This window comes from Perognathus longimembris, chromosome 2, assembly GCF_023159225.1.
Source record: "Perognathus longimembris pacificus isolate PPM17 chromosome 2, ASM2315922v1, whole genome shotgun sequence".
NCBI classification, from domain to species: domain Eukaryota; kingdom Metazoa; phylum Chordata; class Mammalia; order Rodentia; family Heteromyidae; genus Perognathus; species Perognathus longimembris.
The window spans coordinates 46,796,242-46,814,188 of NC_063162.1; the positions used below are offsets into that span (position 1 = coordinate 46,796,242).

The 17,947-nt window shown below is 51.9% G+C and overlaps 1 protein-coding gene across 4 annotated transcripts in view; it reads left to right on the top strand.

Annotated features, from left to right (window-relative positions):
* The first annotated feature begins 4,220 nt into the window (after positions 1-4,220).
* Positions 4,221-17,947, top strand: part of Cdh23 (cadherin related 23) — a 360,605-nt gene continuing 346,878 nt past the window's right edge. For all 4 annotated transcript variants that reach the window (XM_048338969.1, XM_048338966.1, XM_048338967.1 and 1 more), the window contains exon 1: positions 4,221-4,553. The gene's annotated coding sequence lies outside the window, so the exon portion shown is untranslated. The remainder of the gene's footprint in view (positions 4,554-17,947) is intronic.

Here is a 17,947-nt window from a genome sequence, read left to right on the forward strand (position 1 = left end):
TGGTGTCCTTTGTGTCTCCCAGTTACCCAAGGGTACAGCAGGGACAGACAGTGCCTCCTAGAGGTTTCAATACCAAGGTGAGTCCTATTTAATCCTAGGCAAGTCAATAGAATTTTGTGTGTGTGTGTGTGGGGGGGGGGATGGTGTGTGTCGGTTGTGGGGCTTGAACTCAGGGCCTAAGCATTGTCCCTGAGCAATCTTGCTCAACGCTAGTGCTCTACCACTTTCAGCCATAGCACCACTTCTGGTTTTCTGGTAGTTGACTGGAGTTAAGAGTCTCACTGTCTTTCTTGCCCTGGCTGGCTTTGAACTGTGGTCCTCAGATTTCAGCCTCCTGAGTAGCTCTACAGGTATGAGCCATCAGCACCTGGCTAGAATGTGTTTAAAATAAGATTTGGGGGCTGGGAATATGGCCTAGTGATAGAGTGCTTGCCTCATATACATGAAGCCCTGGGTTCAATTCCTCATCACCATATATATAGAAAAAGCCAGAAGTGGCGCTGTGGCTCAAGTGTCAAGAGTGCTAGCCTTGAGCAAGATGAAGCCAGGGACAATGCTCAGGCCCCGAGTTCAAAGCCCCAGAGCTGGCAATAATAATAATATTTGGATTTCTTCTTTCCTGCCCCCTCCATCCCTCTTTCCCTCTTCCTTCACTCTCTCCATTCTTTCTTCATCCATGGAGAGAACCAGCAAGCTAAATGAACAAAATGACCTAATTTCTCTCACTAGGCCCAACACCTAAAGTTTCTACCACCTCCCAGTACTGGCACATGTACTGGGGGCTAAGCCTTCAACACAGAGACCTTGGTGAGTTAGAAGGAAGGGTATGTGTGACGTAAGCCATAGCTCTGACCTTTTGGGGTGCCCTCACTCTATGCCTTGGAGTGCTCCTCCAGACAGAGGGCTCAGCATGAAGCTGGGTCTTGTGTCTGGCAGTGCTGTTGACCTCTACGGAGAAGCAGGCTGGCAAGTCAATTTTCTTCCATTAGCAGAATTGGAAACCAAGCCTACAGAAATTCCGCATTCAAAACCACATAAGGTGGCAGGAGGAGCAGCTGTATCAAAGGGGTCCCCTCCCTGGGTGGCCCCACAGGCTTGGGACAAGGACAGGAGCTTTCTAAAGGGAAAGAAGGTGGAAACTTGGGGAGCTGTTGATAGAAGAGTTCTGACAAGACGGATGAATGGGAAATCTCCACTTGGGAGAAAGGTCCAGGAACTGATCTCCGAGGGATGAGAATGCTAGAAAGTCTAAGGTGCATAGGACAGAGGATGAATTCTTTTCTCCTAATCAGAATCTCTCACAAGTGTCCCCCTCCTGTACCTGGAAGCTTCATGCTGAGAACAAGACTACATCCACCATGCAGATCAGATCAACAATCCCCAAGGCTCCCACAGGGGGTTTGCATGTGCCAGTCCCACCACCTGAATGTCTTCTGTTTTTGCTGCCTGGACAGCTTCTGCTATCCCAACAAACTCGGTTTAAAAGGCCTCTGACCACACAGACTTTTGGGCTCAGCTTCTGTGTGTTTGGGTGTTTTTTTTTGGGGGGGGGGAGGGGGGTGTTGAGACAATCTCACTCTGTAGCTGGCCTTAAACTTGTGATCTTTCTGCCTCTGCTGCCTGAGTGCAGGGATTAAATAAAGGAGTATACCACCATGCTCAACTGGACTCAATGTCTTGGAAGCTGTCTCTCACTTTGGGACTACTGCCCCCTTTGCCATACTTCCCTGCTGGATTATAACTGATTTATGAATCAGCTCTCTCTGGAACTGGGAGGGCTTCAAAGATGTCCCAAGCATGTGGTCCTGCCTTCCTTTCCCTCCGATCCATCCTCTACCTGACCTGTAGACCACAATTCCCAAGCTCCCAGTCTGGCAGGCTTCTGATGGGGACAACCTGGTAGAGACAAAAACGTTGGGGGGTGGGGGGACAGGGAGGCTGGGGTGTCTCCTCTTCATACTCCACCATCTTGCAGCAGCAATACCTCCTGTGATGGCAGCCAGGCCCACCAGTATCTGCTGGTCTAGGCTTCCTCTCCTCACCCCTCCTAGCTCCGACTCCCTGCTCTTGGGTTGCTGAGTTCAGGGCTGCCCCTCCCCTCCCTTAGATTCTCAGCTCTTCCATCCCCAGAGACCAATGTTTCTTTTCAGTTCTCTGTTATAGATTCAAAGTGATTCTGTTGGCTAAATGGCTTTGACAGACACCCCAATTTCTAGTACAATGCTGGACATAGAGTAGGCACTTGCCAACTGCTCAGGGAATAAAAGTGCTTGCCACAGAGGCCCTGGGAACAGAAGCATGATGTCCACCTCTGGGAGGTGATGGTCTCCCTAGCTCAGGGCTCCTTTGCTTATCTCTAAAATGGTCACACACTGTTTGATGAGTCACAGTTTAAAGGCAATAGTAACCTCAAAGAAAGAAGGCTTAAGGGCTAGAGAACTAAGTCTTCTTCCAGTACATTCATTTTATAAATGAGGAGCAAGAGGTCAAATGTACTGCCTCTGGGTGATCTAGAACTCAGAGCCTAGATCTCCATTGCCCTGGCTCCATCACCCTGTCTACACCTGTGATGACCTGGGACACAGGGGACTGTTGCTCCACTCACTTATCCCATTTCCTACCCATCTTCACTCCGCCACTGCAGAGGCCTCTCCCACTTACCTTGTCCCCAGTGGAGATGAGTGGCCTCCTCCATCTCAGGAAACAGACTCCCTCCAGCTGCTCCCACAAAAGGGAAGCAAGGATCTCCTTGCCACGAGCTTCCACCTCACCCCACCTCCAGGGTGGATGTCTTTCTTGAACGACCCCCTCCCAACCTATCTTCTTGTCCCTAATCTCCCAGAGAATGTGCAACTGCAATAGTCTGAAGAAATGTGAGCTTCCCAGGGCAGGAGTTGCAGGTCCAATTCACCGACATGCTGTAGGTGTCTTTAGAGTTGCTCCCTGAGGCACAGGACAATACTCCTTATTCAGTGAACTGGCCCGTAATAGCAAATCGCAAATGTGGATGGATGGACGGGTGGATGATAAAAGGACTGCAGCTCTGGAGACAAAGAGATTTGGCTTCAATTTCTTCCACCTGGGCAAGTTGCTAACCTCTCACACCTGTTCTCTCCTTGTGACACTGGGGCAAACGCAGGACCTAGCAGCAAGACTGTGTCGGTGACTGGAGGCCCAGAAAAATCTCAGCCCAGAGCTTGGTTCTAACTACTTTAATATGCAGACTAGCATGGGGACAGCTTCAGAAATCCAAGTACATGAGAAAGTTAAGAAAATAAGGAAAGAAAAGGCAATCCAAATGAAGATAAAGGTTGGGCAGGGGCCCAAGCTTTCAATTAGGCATTACCGAAATGAGATCTTTCTGAAAACCACTTATTTCAAAAAGCCCGAAAGCCTCCATCCTAATACCAATCTGGAGACAGACCATGGCTCATACGGCTGCATGGGCCAGGGTGCCTAGTCGATCATATGAGACTTCCCACCTGGGGGCCCCCTGTTTCCACTTTGGGGTGTTCAGAAATAAAGTGCTGGAGGAGTCGCAGGTGAAAGCCCCCGGGGTGGGATGGGCTAAGGGAGCAGGTTGGAGCCAAACGCCTGCTGAGCTGCCCAAGGACTTGGGGGACCGCTCAGAGACCGGGGAGCAGAGAGAGGGCGCTTAAACCCAACAGATGGCGGGCTCACCTAGGCCGAGCATCCGCCTGCCGGCTGGCTCGCTCGCCGGGCTTCCCAGGAGCGTCTCCCCGTTCGCGGGCTCGCTCGCTGGCTTGGCCGGCCGTAGCCGGGACCAGCGGGAAGCCATCCGGGCCCCCACCACTCCGCGGGCTCCCACCGCTTCGCGCGCCCCCTTGGCTGTTCCGCGGCCCGCCAACCCGGCGGCGGCTCCCACCGGGGGCCTCTTCCTCCCGGCCCCTTTGGGGGATTCGTCGAGTTGCCACAGCAGCCGGTGCCATGACATCGGCGGAGGGCAGCTTCGCCAGCACTGAAATATTCATGCCCTGAGCGCTCCGCTGGGCTCCGCGCCGCTCCCGAGGGGCCGGACGGGGGCCGAGGGTCCCGGAGCGCCCCTGGGCGGGGACGAGAGGGGCGGGCGGCGGAGGTGCGGGCGGGCGGGCACGTCAGGGGGCGGGGTCTGGGGCGGGGGCCGAGCGGGGCGGGGGGAAACGAGGGAAAGTTGATCGCGGAGTTGAGCGGCGGCGGCGGCACCGAGGAGAGAGGGGCGCGATGCGCAGCCCGGGGACGCGTCCGACGGCGACCGGGCGCTGAGCCGGGCGGGGCGGGGCGGGGCGGCCCCGGCATGGAGCGCGCGAGGGCCGGGGCTCGGGACGCTTGGGGTGCACCTCGTCCGAGCCCGCGGCGCGCCTGAAGTTGCCACCGGCGAGCGGCGAGCGGCCGGCCGGAGGGGACCCCGGAACGGTCGGCGAGCGGTGGATGAGCCTTCGCGCCGGCGGGGAGACGCGGAGGGGGCCCGGACCCGAGCCGGCGGCCCTCGGGGGCCGATCCAGAGGAGAGCGGAGCCCGGGGCGCGGCGCGGCGCCGCTCCTCACCCTCACACGGTACCCAGAGCCGCGCGCCCCGTCCTTTCCTCGCCTCCCCGCTTCCCTCGCCTTCCCCGCTCCCTTGTCTGCCTGGTGGCGGCAAAGTTGAAGCCGCGGGGTGGAAACCGCAGCCGCGGAGACACTTGTTCCCCGCTCGGCTGTCGGCAGCGCCGGGCTCCCGGCGTCTCCTGCGGTCCCGCGCCGGGCTCCTCAGCTTGGAGCCGGACGCGCGGCAACTTTGATTCCCGGGAACTCCGGTCCCCGCACGTTGGCCTTGCGAGGACACGTCCCTACTCCCCCTTCCCCCAACCAGGTCCCTGGCACCCCGAACATGGGCTGGGGGGCTTTCCTTTCAGCGCATCAGAGAAGCTCCGGGTCTTGGGTGCGGACAATCTCGGCGGGTAGAGAGGGTAGGATCGAGAAGCCTGCCCTCATCGGAGCTCTGGGTCCCCATTTGGTGGTGGGGTGTGGCGCACCTACACCCCAGGTTGGGCAGCACGCTGGGGGAACATAAAAGCACGTAGCACTCTCCTCCCTGTATCACCTTCCCACGCCCCTCGGAGACCCTAGAGGACACCTGCGACCTCCCCAGCCCGGTCCGCAGGGTGTGAGGAGACGCGCCCCTCCGGGCGCTCGCAGGCTCGCGCTGCTGGCGCTTGGCCTCCTGGCCCAGGGGCCGGCGGGGCGCGCGATGCTGGCCATCCCCAGGAGCTGGCCACGGAACCAATGCCGCGATGCTGCTGGCCGTCCCAGAGGGCTGCCACGGAACCGCTGCGCCCTCTTCTCCCGCGCTGGTCAGTCCACGCGTTCCTGTAGATCCCGTGCTTTCTGGGGAGGTGGCGGGCCAGCCAGCGGGGACACTTACTGCCTTCTTTCTCAGAGAACCAGCACTTTGGAGCTGGGTCCTTCTTTTTAGGGTTAGTGGTGATCCAGGGCCTTCCCAATGTCTGTCACCCCCACTGCCAGCCCCAACCCCAGCCCTGGCCACTGTCAGGCCCATGGGGGGGAAATTAGCCAAGAAAGGCTAATCCCCAGAGGATTGTGCATGCTGGGTGGAGTTAGACCCTCATGGAGGGAAGAAGGTGGGGAAGGCTTGAACAGGGTGGTTGGGGCCAGGTGCTAGGTGGTGATGAGTCAGCCTGTGGTGGGGAGAGCTGGCTGGAATTAATGCTTGGTTCCTGGTGCAGGGGTAGGCGCACTGCAGTCAGCACCTACGGGGATGCGGGGTGGTGGACCAGATGTCATTCTGCCTCCCAGGAGGGGCTGGGAAGGGGCACCTTGGCTGGGGGGAATATGGGTCTTGTGTGGTTTTCCTAGGGTTGAGTCTGCATGGCAGAGACAGAGAACACAGAGGGCTGGAAAGGTGGCACTACAGATTCATGGTGTGAACTGGGAAATAGTGAGGGTGGAAGGCCCCAAACTAGTGGCTGGGCCACAGCCTGGAGCACATGTACCTGGGCCTTCCTGAGCTGCACACAGCTGCTTACGGAGCAGCTCCATGTGGAAGCTCTGATGGCAGATGGTCCTGGTCTTCTCCCAAATTGCTCCTCCACCCCCGTGCTACCGTACCTGTCACTTCACCATTTGAGGTTCATTTCTTTGAGCTTAGTGTTTTAAAGGACACCTTTTTGAAGTGATGATCTCAGATTTGTTCTGGGTGGTGAAAGCCTTGCTGCTCAGAGGGTGACCTGGCCATTTGTAAGTACCTTCAGGAGCCAAGAGTCCCCCATCCCAGACCCCACCCACAGGATCTGTATTCACTAATGCATTACTAATCCAGTCAATGCGCTGTGTGTGCATTCAGGCCAGGAGGAGGTGGGTAGAAAGGGATGGATTTCCAGGAGTGAGATGTGCTCCCTCGCTTGGTCTCCAGGATGCCTGTGGTTGTGTGGCTGATATCCTCCAAGTGGAATGCATTGGACAACTGTCCTCTATCTAACCTGCCCTTCTAGATAGACTAGTCTACTGGTAACCCCTCTTAGAAGCTTCAGGAATTGGGCAGAGGGGAACTGATGGGGGGAGGATACTAAAGATATCTCAGCCTTGACTGAACATCCCATTATACTGTTCTGGGGTCCTGGGAGACCCCCCCCAGCATCAAGCTGTGAAGGTTGTAGGTCACCCCCATCGCCTTGTCTCTGGAAAACAGTGCTGACCACAAGGCCACCAAGCTGACATGAGTTTGGGATCAGAGGCCTGGTGAGTTGATGCTATACTGGTGAAATGTCATTTCATGTCACATGTACCCCAGCCCTGCCAGAAGCACTGTCTAGCTGCTATGGGCAGGGATGATTTGTGTTGGTCATGACTTTACAAAGCAGGACATCAAGGTGATGCACTCTTTCATTGATTTGGAAATCAGCAAGTTCAACTGTGTCTAGGTTAATAAAGGCTTCCAGTTTTCTTGAACCTTCAGGTTTAATCCTGTGTTCTAATGCATAAAGACGGTTTTAAAAATTAATTGCCATGGAAATACTCGGTTTCTTATTCAATCATAGTTGCTTTAAAATTTTAATTCTGCTTTATTTTGATCCTTGATTTGGCCTACTCTTGGCACTAGGGCAGCCCTGCTCATGCCTTAGGGAGCAATGTCTCTCCCAGACTGGATCCTGCTGACTCAGTTATTTCAGGATGGGAGTATTTTACCTCCAGGAGACGAGAAGTAGAGGTGGGATTGGGGCTTCTGTACTCCCAAAGTGGCTGTACTTCTCTGGATGGGAGGGGTGGGAGGTGGATACTGCTGCTGAGGCTCCCAAAGCCTGCCTGACTCTGGGGCCAGCAGGAAGAGTAGGGTGAGGGAAAAGCTCTAAAATGCATGGGCCTCAGCCAGGTTATTGTCCTTTAGTCTCAGCATGAAGTGGCCATTGATACACCAAGCATCTGCTCTGCCTGTAACCAGTTACTTCCATCTTGCTGGATGCTGGGCTCTGAGCACAATATGGAATCCAGATATCAAACTCACATGCTTCCAGGAACCAGGATATAGACTAAAGAGTATAAAGCAGGGCCACATATGAAACACTAGGGAATTGGAGGGTACAGAACCGGTAGGAAAGAGGCAACTACTGTTGGCAAAACCTATCTGTGCCATTGACATCTAAGTAATGGTTACCCTGAGTGTCATGGCTGGGCCGTGAGGGGTGGTTCAGGGTGCTGGAAATATCTCTTAAGTTGATCTAGATGTTTGCTACAGGGCCAAAATGGTCATTTTTTGCAAAGGAGCCAGTTTAGCAAACATTTATGGGCCATATTTATTTGGCTTCAATATGAAAATAGCTTTGTGGAGCCCCATTGGGCGGAAAATGCACATTCTTACCAACCTCATTGTCTGGGAGAAACTGGCGTATTTAAGAAGTAGCCACTGGAGCTGGTTTCTAGTCTTTCACTATGGAATTTGATCTGGCCCTATTGGGGGGAGCGGGGGCAGCGTTATCCTCCCCTCTCTTTGGTAGGTCTGGGCTCTGTTGTTGGACCGGGTCTTGCTCAGATAGTGGAAAGCTGCCAGGCTTAGCATATGGCCTAGGGAGCAGGAACATAAATGCCAGTCCTCAGCCTCAGGCTATTGGCTGTGTGGCTGATGAGGACAGCAGCTCACATCTTGCATTAGTAATTTTTTTTTTAAAATATAGTCTAAAATCCCAATGTGAGGGTAAGCTATTACCATGATCACAACTTATTCCCTCCCTGTTTATGTGTGTGGGTGTATTTGTGTATGTATGTATAATATATGTGTATACATTTGGTACTGGTGTGTGAACTCAAGGTCTCACACTTGTTAAGCAGATACTACACTACCTGAGCCATGCCTCTGGGGATCCATGCTTTTTTGTGTGCCAGTATGGGACAGGTGGGCTTGAACTCAGGGCCTGGGCACTGTCCCTTTGCTCTTTGCTCAAGGCAAATGCTCTACCACTTGAATCACGGCTCGACTTTGGGCTTCATGGTGGTTAATTGGAGGTAAGAGTCTGAGACTGTCCCGCCTGGACCGCTTTGAACCAGTATTCTCAGATCTCAGTTTCCTGAGTAGCTAGGATTACAGGTGTGTGTCAACAGTGTGGTTTATATGCTCCATTTTTGCAAGGCAACTTGGAGGCTGGTAGAATTGGGACTGAATACCAGTTCTTGCATTCTTAAGTGCTGAAGCCTAGGATCAGGTGTGTAGCCTTGCTGAGGCCTTAGCGTTCCCAGCGGCTCAATGGGAATATTCCTCTATTGTCTCATGTTTTCCCTGGGCATTAAGATACACTTTATGTAGAAACTGTGTCATACAGTGTACATGCAAAGGGTAGGAACTTTCTATTAACCCTTTTGCAGAAGTTAATGTCTGAGGCACATTCTGTTCTAGAAAGAGGTGACTCCTCTCCCGATTTTTAGAGCCCAATGATCTATATAAATTGAACTCAGCTTAAAGGTGGTGTGTGTGTGTGTGTGTGTGTGTGTGTGTGTGTGTGTGTACACTAAGTAATTTGGAATCACTGACAACATTGAAAACACATCAGTTTCACATTAAAATCCAGACATCTCTGATAAAGCAGGTTCTCTGGAGCCTGTGTTTTTTGGCTGATGGCTGGAGCTGAGATAACCTGCTCCTTCCCTTTCATGAGACACTCTTTAATTGAGGATTCCATACATACAGCAAGGGCTGTGGTGTGGGCCAATTTCCCACCTGCCAACCCTTCCTCCCCGCAGCTTGTGGGCTCCCACTCCTCCTGGCCACCCTGTTCAGCTCCAGAAGCAACTCTGGCTCCCATCTTGTGAGTCGACTCCCAGCCCCTCTTAGGGAGTGGTGGGGTGTGTGACCACTAGGAGCTGACCTAAACCTGTCACCTCACTTTCACCCCATTTTTACATTTGCCCAGCCTCTCCTGGACCATTTGGCCATTTGTATATTGAGAGCCAGAGAGTGCTTGGGGACAAGCTAGGCCTGTGAATTTCACAGGTGGGGAAACTGAGGCCCATGGTCAGGAGGGACCTAGTTCAAGGCCTTCAGATAAGGCTGGGCCTGGGTGGTACCAAATCCAAGGCAAAGCTCTGCTCCTCCTATCCAACAGGCCTGGCTTCCTGTTGAGATGATCCTCTAGGGGAGGGCAAGAGATACCTCCCCCCCTCCCCAGTTAGTCTCACTGCCTTCCTCCTTAAGGGCTATCTTCCATTAGGAGAGGACCTGAGATGCCATTTGTGACCAGAGCCTGAGCACCACCTTGATTGTGTCTGTTTCTCAGAGAAGGCTGTAATTTGGGAGCTGGTGAGAAGGAGGGGAGAGAGGAGGAAGGAACGAGGTGGGGGAGGGGAGGGAGAAACAAAGGGGCAACCCTCTCTGGATCTCCCTTTGTTATCTTTAGGCTCAGCCTAACTAATGTGGGCTTTGCCTGATTTCTCTAGTGTTAGGCCAAATCCCTCCTTAGGCAGATCCCAAGTCAAAGGGGTGTCCTTGGGCCCACCCTGCTTTTCTTCTTCCCTTAGGCTACAGAAAGAGGCTCCTGGCCATGGTGCCTGGACTTCTTTCTACAGGTCTCCACCTCCTCCAGCTCCCATGTCCTTCTGTTCTGAGCTGCCCTGGTCCCCTGCAGGGTTGTGTTAAGACCTGACAAGAGTCAGACTGAGATTGTTGTCAGGGTGCAGGATTCTGGGCCTGGCCTTTCTGTGGGCCTCTGCCAGGCCCAAGGCTCTGTCTCAATGGGACATATTGGGCTTTGGTGGGGGGGAGGGGGCTTCACCCCCATTCCTCCTCCTATGTCCACCCACCACTAGGTGGTCATCCAGTCCCCCAGTTCTGAGTACCCACCAGCTTCTGTCTTCTATCTGAGGCATCCACACCCTTCTGGGTATCCATGCCAGCACTGTCCCACAGAAAAATCATGCAAGGCCCTAGGCGGTCTTACCTTTCTAGTAGCCACTGAAAATAGGATGAAAGATGCAGGTGACATTTTTTTTTGATACCTCGATTTTATTTACTTGTGTACACCATTTCGACACATCATCAGTAGAGCAGATTAGTGATACTTTACTTCCTCCTTTGGGGTGAAGTTTTGGGGATTCAGAGTGTACTTTGCATTGCCAGTTCACCTCAGCTTGGACTCCACCAGTGCTGGCGTTCTGTGGCAACCATTTGTACAGCCCTGAAACAGGCTGCAAGTGTTTGCTGCCACTGACTGGTGGCCACCAACCCCTGGGGAGCTGACAGTGTGCATGTCAGGCAATCCCAAGTTGCACAGATGCTACAGAGCAAACCAGCATTCAGGGACAATGAAGGATGGGAGGAGGAGGAGGTCCATTCCTGTGGACCTGAGTCTGGGCAGGAAAAGGAGTGGGGGAGATATGTGCCCAGACAGCCTTCCCCCAGGTACCCTACCATGCCCACAGCGCCTGGAATCTGCCCCCCCTCCCATGATGCTGTCTCTCCAGATGACCAGAACCCACATGGAGTGGAGGCCTGTCTTGTGTCCTGGATATAGGGTCTTAGGGCTCTGAAGAAGTGCTTGTGGCAGATGCCTGGGGCCAAGTGCATGCAGCCTTATGTGCTTGGCCTTGGGTCAGGAGTGGACTCCCAGGTGTTGGGGTAGAGTAACAGGTTCAGGTGGCTGTGCATGTGTGCCCTGTGGAAACGGGGTGCCCCAGCAAGCATTTTGCATCAGATGCAGGGCAGGCAACAGAGCATCTTGTAGACTCACCAGACAGTCTGATTCTTCGAAAGAATCCAGAAATACAGATTAAAAAAAATAAAATGGAAAAAAAGATACAATAAAATCTATTTCTTTCAAATAGCAGTATCTAGTTCAAATATCTAACAGCACCTGGAAGCTGCTCATTTATTTAGCATGTACTCACTGAGCCCTTGCTGGCGTGCCAGGCGCTGTGCTAGGCCCTGCCTGCGTACGTGGCCGCGCCCTTGGGGAGCGAGGATCACAGGGGGGAAAACCTTTCAATCACATGTGGCCTGAAAGTGGCCAGCTCCTGGTCCTGTTCTGGACTTAGTGTGCCTGCTAACAGTAACAATGAGAAACATTCATTAAATACTTTCTGTGGGCCAAGCACTAGACCTGCTCCTTACCACAGCCCTGGGACACGAGAATCCCGTAATCTACAGATGAGAGCTCTGAAGCAGAGAGGGTGAGCCTCTGAAGTCACACAGCAAGCAGCTGGTGGGACAGGATTGAGCCTCGGCAGTTGAACTTAATCATCATTGCCCTTTACCACACTTGGAGAAGCGGTTACACAGATGATCCTCAGTTACACAGATAGAAATGGCTCAGAAAGGACAAATGCCTCACCTCAGGTTATGCAGAGGCAACGGCAGGCCTGAGGCTGGCATTGGGGTCACCCCCTTTTCCATCGAGCCCCTCCAGGTGTGTTCATTGCTGCCTAGAGTTCACCTGTAATCAACCCTGGGCTTGGGTGGAACATTTAGGGGTCAATGGCCTCCATAGGGGCTGAAAGAGGCCCGGGCTGGGGGTGATTTGAGCATCAGAGAGAGGGAACTCAGGATAACACCATAGCTCAGGAGCTACAGGGAGGTCATCTGCCCCGGGCCGCTCCCTGCACTGTTTCTGATCACCTGCGCCCAGAATGGACTCCTTGGGACTCAGAGCGAGGAAAGCACTGAAGACCCCTGTCCTGTGGTTCAGTCGTGCGGGTGCAGGTGCACACAGTGATCTGGGACAATGAGATGCCCATGAATGGAGAAAAAACATGCCTGGCCAGTGCCGGCAGACCTGAGTTCTGGTCCTAGTGCTTCTGTCAGGAAAAAGACCCCTCTGCCAGCCCACACGATTTCAGGCAGGAGCTCTCACGTGACAGTGATCGGTGATCCGATCAGTGAAGAATGGGCTGTGTGGACACAGTGAGGCAGTCTGTCCATCTGTCTGTCTACTGTCTGTGCATCCGTCCATCTCATCTTTCTCAATTATTGCTGTATCACTTGCTTAAACTACATAGGCCTTACACAGATAGATATGTAAGATACAGACAGATATTCTAATAAATGGCAATCTCCTAACCCCCAAAATGATACTTTTTTAAAATAACTTGAGGTTACTTTATGTATGTATGTATGTACATATATGTGTATGTATGTGCTGTCCTGGGCACTGTCCTTAAGCTTTTGTGTTCAAGGCTGGCCCTCTACAACTTTTTTTTTTTGGCCAGTCCTGGGGCTTGGACTCAGGGTCTGAGCACTGTCCCTGGCTTCTTTTTTTTGCTCAAGGCTAGCACTCTGCCACTTGAGCCACAGCGCCACTTCTGGCCGTTTTCTGTATATGTGGTGCTGGGGAATTGAACCCAGGGCCTCATGTATACAAGGCAAGCACTCTTGCCACTAGGCCCTCTACAACTTTGAGCCATAGCTTCATTTCTGGCTTTCTGGTAGTTAATTGAAGATAAAGAGTCTCATGGACTTTACTGCCCAGGCTGGCTTTGAATCACAATCCTCAGATCTCAGTCTCCTGAGTAGCTAGGATTACTAGTGTGAGCCGCCCACACCTGGCAGCTTTTCTTTTCCTGTACTGAGGGTTCAACTCAGGTCTTTGTACTTGTTAGGTCAGTGCTCTGCCACTTGAGTCATGACTCTGCCCTTTTGCTGTTAGTTTTCAGTTAGGGTCTCTCACTTTTTGCCCTAGGCTAGCTTTGGAGTGTGGTCTTCCCTGGAACCAGGAAGAACTGCACTAACTGGGATCATAGGCATGTAACACCACACTTAGCTGAAATCTCGCTAACTTTTTATCCAGGCTGGCCTTGAACTTAAAAAAAACAACAATTTATTTATTGTCAGAGTTATGTACAGAGGGGTTACAGTTTCATACGTAAGGCAGTGAGTACATTTCTTATCAAACTGTTACCTCCTCCCTCATTTTTCTCCCTCCTTCTCCCCTCCCCATTTCCCTCCCCCATCCTCCCCCATGAGTTGTACAATTGGCTTTCGGCATATAATTTAGTAAGTATTGCTGTTGCATTGGTTCATCTTTTATCCTTTGTCTCTCCATTTTGATGTTCCCCTTCCCTTCCCTAGTTCCAGTGAACATGTATATAATACCCAGTGTAGCAAAATCAGTAACGGTGACATCAGGGGTAAAACCCTGGGGAAGAAAGACAAAAGAAAATGGCATAACTTCACATGGTACCTTGAAAATAACAACAGCAATGATAAACCACTTATTTCTATAACTTGGAGTTCATTTCACTTAGCTTCATCTTATGTGTCATATGTACATAACTACTGAACTATGTGATCTTCTGCTAGGACTATTCTAGACATGTACTAATTATTACCAATGAGGAAAACCATAGAGGCTATGTTTCTTTGGGTCTGGCTCACTTCACTTAGTATAATTTTTTCCAACTCCTTCCATTTCCACACAAATGGGGCAATATCATTCTTTCTGATAGAGGCATAGAATTCCATTGTGTATATGTACCACATTTTTTTGATCCATGGCCTTGAACTTTGGTCCTCCTTATTCTGCTTTCCAACTAGCCAAGATTATAGGTGTGTGCTGCCCTGCCTGGCCAAGCCAATTCCACTCCTTATGCTCATCCATCAATAAGACAGCTGTCAGTTTGGGGAGATGTATAGGTCAGAAAGTGCTTATTAAGCTACTACTGTTTATGGAACACTGTGCAAGGCACATTGAGATACAGAAATGGACATGCCACAGTCCTGTCTTCTACCAAACCTCACATTTATTCAGAGTTCTGTATTTGGGACAGTCAGTTCTCTCTCTCTCTCTCTCTCTCTCTCTCTCTCTCTCTCTCTCTCTCTCTCTCTCTCTCTCTCTCTCTCTCTCCCTCTCTCCCTCTCTCTCTCCCTTTCCCTCTCCCTCTCCTTCCTTCCCTCCCCCTCTCCCTCTCCTTCCTTCCTTCCCTCCCCCTCTCCCTCTCTCCAGTGCTGTAAGATTCCTTTGGACAGTTCAGAATCTTGTGTTTGACTCAGCTAAGATTATTCTTTCCTGCCCTTCCTCACTGAACCCGAAGTTTCCACCATTACCTGAACTGCCCTTTGGGCGGTTAGCACCAGGGTGGCCACAGACAGGAAGGGTGAGAGAAGGGTGTGGGCCGTGAAGCCTGGGGTTGCTACAGGCTGGACCAGCCGGTCACTGACCTGCCAAGCCAGGATCGCCACACTCGAGGGCTGCAAGAAACCGGAGCTCGGGCCGGAAGGAGGGAGCCCATGAATAATACAGTGGTGGGAAGGCTGTTAACTGGGTGACCTGGTTGCACCCGTGTGTTTCGCAGCTTCCTTGGAGTCCCTGTGGAGGGCCTGGGTGTCAGAGGCAAGGACAGAGGGGAACGAGGAAGGCCCCGTGGAGACACCTGTTCTCCCCTGCTTCTCTTTCAGCTCCCTCTCCTCTTTGGTGCTGACCCCAAGGCCTGGCTGTGTGCTCTTCTGTGCATGGGTCTGTCCTTGAGCACGGGCTGAGTAGATAGATGGCTTTCTCTCAGGCCTGGCCCCAGCTCCATTTCTGACCTGCTTGCTGAACTGGGTGTCAGGCCCATCCTGGAATCTGCCACCCAGGTACTGTGTTACCTTTGCCAAGGTGGCCCCCTCTCTGGGCTATTTCCGGTCACCATGGGGGAAACAAGCCTGCTGTGTCTTTTGAGGCTTTGTGCCCTGACAGGTGTATGGAGCAGGTGAGGGACACCTACCTGGCTTTAACTCTACTGCCCCAGTGTCTGTCGATGGAGCCCTGGAGACTCCATCAGGTGTGATTTCAGGTCTTTTGTAGACCTGCAGAGATGAGGGCCCCCTTGAAGGGCAGTTAGCTTGAACTCCATGCTTAGAAACAAACCTCAGCTGGGGCCAGCAGCTGGAGAAGGACAGAGGTATAGCTGGACCTGCAGTGTGGGGTGAGGTAGAGGGCACTGAGAGGGGAGAATTCCCTCCTGGAGCCTGGCTCTTCCTCCTTGGGGACCATTTCCATTCTGGCCTGGTGGTGTGGGTCACAGAGGGCTCCTGGCCATGTCTGGGATGGGACCAGATGTACCTGGCCCCCACTTCCTTGTGTGTCCCAAGTTGTGTCAGCAGGGGCTCTGCCACCCTCACCCCCAGGATTAAACTGGGACTCCCCATCCAAACTGCATCTCCACCTGCACCCCTAGGCTCAGGGCCCTGGCAGGATGGAGCCAGGGCTGCCTACTGGCCTCCAGATTAGGAAGTGGGCTCTGAGGGGTGGCACACCTCCCAGAACCTGGGCTCTGTGCAGACTTGGGGACCTGCCTGGCCCAGGAGGGTGTGCCCAGAATCTAGGCACTGGGCTCATCCATGCATGCAACCCCTAAACAAGGTCACCCCCCCCACACACCCCAGGTGCAAATCCCAGCTGTCCCCCTATGAGCTGTGTGATCTCAGACAGTAGAATTAAGCACTCTGTGCTTTTCTTCTCCTGGGAAATGGAAAGCTCAGTGCCAGAGAATATTTGGAAGAGCTGAATGAGTTATTGCATGCAAAATGCTTAGGAGAAGCACTCATACCTAGTGGGGCTTGCCTGTGGTCCTGGCTGTGCAGAGGGCATAAGTGGAAGAGTTGTTGGTCCAGGCTGGTGGGGGAATGGGGAAAACTTGAGTCCTTACCTGAAATAAATAATACAGGCAAAACAGGGCTGGAGGCCTAACTCAAGTAGTAGAGTGCCTGTCTAGTAAGCCTAAGGTTCTGAGTGCAAACCCCAGCAATGCCATAGAAAGAAAGAAAAAAAGAAAGAGAGAGAGAGAGAAGGAAAGAAAGAAAGAAAGAAAGAAAGAAAGAAAGAAAGAAAGAAAGAAAGAAAGAAAGAAAGGCAAGAAAAGATGAAGTGTTGTCACCCAGTACATGGTGAGCAAATATCATTTGATAATTCTGTTACTGTTATTTTCTGTTTCTATGTTTTCCAAGGCTGTCTGGGGAGCCAGAAGCAACTATCTTACCAGTGAGAGGAGCCATGGAGGCCCTCGCCTAGGTTTGTCTCTTTCTTGGGAGCACTGTGTCGCTAGTGGGAAGGCCAAAGGGCGGCAGGGAGGCCAGCCTGCCCAGACCTGGCCTTCTAAACCAGTGTGTGTGTGTGTGTGTGTGTGTGTGTGTGTACACATGTGCACACACACATGCACGCATGTCAGTCCTGGAGCTTGAACTCAGCGCCTGGGGGTGCTGTCCTTGAGCTTTAAAAAAAATTTTTTTTTTGGCTCAAGGTTGGCACTCTACCACTTGAGCTACAGCTCCACTTCTGGCTTTTTTTTTTGGTGGCTCATTGGAGGTAAGGATCTCATGAACTCTCTTGCCCACTCTGTCTTCAAACCATGATCCTCAGAAATCTCAGCCTCCTGAGTAGCTAGGAGTACAGGCATGAGCCGCGGGTGCCTGCAACCCAGGACTTGGTGAGGCAGATTTTTAATTGGAGGGTAATGTACAGATAAGTGAACCAGAGGCAGGTGAGCAGCCTGAATTCTCATAAAGCCAGGCCTCCATCCAAGTCACCCATCACCCCCTTCCCCCAGACTAAGGAGCAGCAGTTTCTAGAAGTCATTTCTCTGTCTTGGTCCCCTCAAACTGTCTGTTACCACACAGGTGTTGAGGATGGAACCCAAGGCCTCATACGTGCTGGGCAAGTGCATCCCGTTGAGCTATGGAGTGGCTCCCCGGGGGTGTGAGGGTCACTCTTGAGTCCAGGGTACCCTAGGGGGTCACACGTGCTTCCCCACAGAGTGTCACACGCTGTGGATGTCCCTCACTTTCCCCATCCTGCTGTCGATGGGCCATCGAGTAACGCTAGTTTGGGGTCCTCACGGGATGTCGACATTTGTGGCATCTATCTGTAGCACACAGGTTCCTACGTGTAAATGTCCAGCATTTTGTTGTCCTTGGACAAAAATAGAGTCTTATGGCTTTGACGTCTGGATCTCAGGCAGAGTTAATTCTCCGCTTCGTTCTTTAAGACTTGTTTACATTTGTCTCTGAATATTTCCATAGAAATATTAGAATCACCTTTTGAGATTCCATGAAAACCCCACTGAGATTTTGATTGAGATGGCGTCAAAAGTAGGTCCATCAATGTGAGGAAAGTTGACACCTTTACAATATCTAGTTTAGCAATTCGTGAACATCATAGTCCTTTTTACTTGCGCAGGCCTTCCTAAATTCCTTCCAGGAGTGCTCTTTAGCTGTCTATTAGCAAGCAATCTCACACTGTGTTGATTTTTCATTTTATTTTTTTTGTATGTTGTATAATTGATGTGTTTTTTTCTTATTCTCAAAAAACATTTACAAGAAGTGGTGCTATGGCTCAAGTGGTAGAGTGCTAGCCTTAAGGAAAAAGAAGCCAAAGACAGTGCTCAGGCCCCGAGTTCAAGCCCCAGGACTGGCAAGAAAAAAAGAAATAAAAAAACATTTACATTGCCTAGAGAAAGGCAATAATTATTTTTTGTTTCTTTCCTTTCTTCTTTTTTTTTTT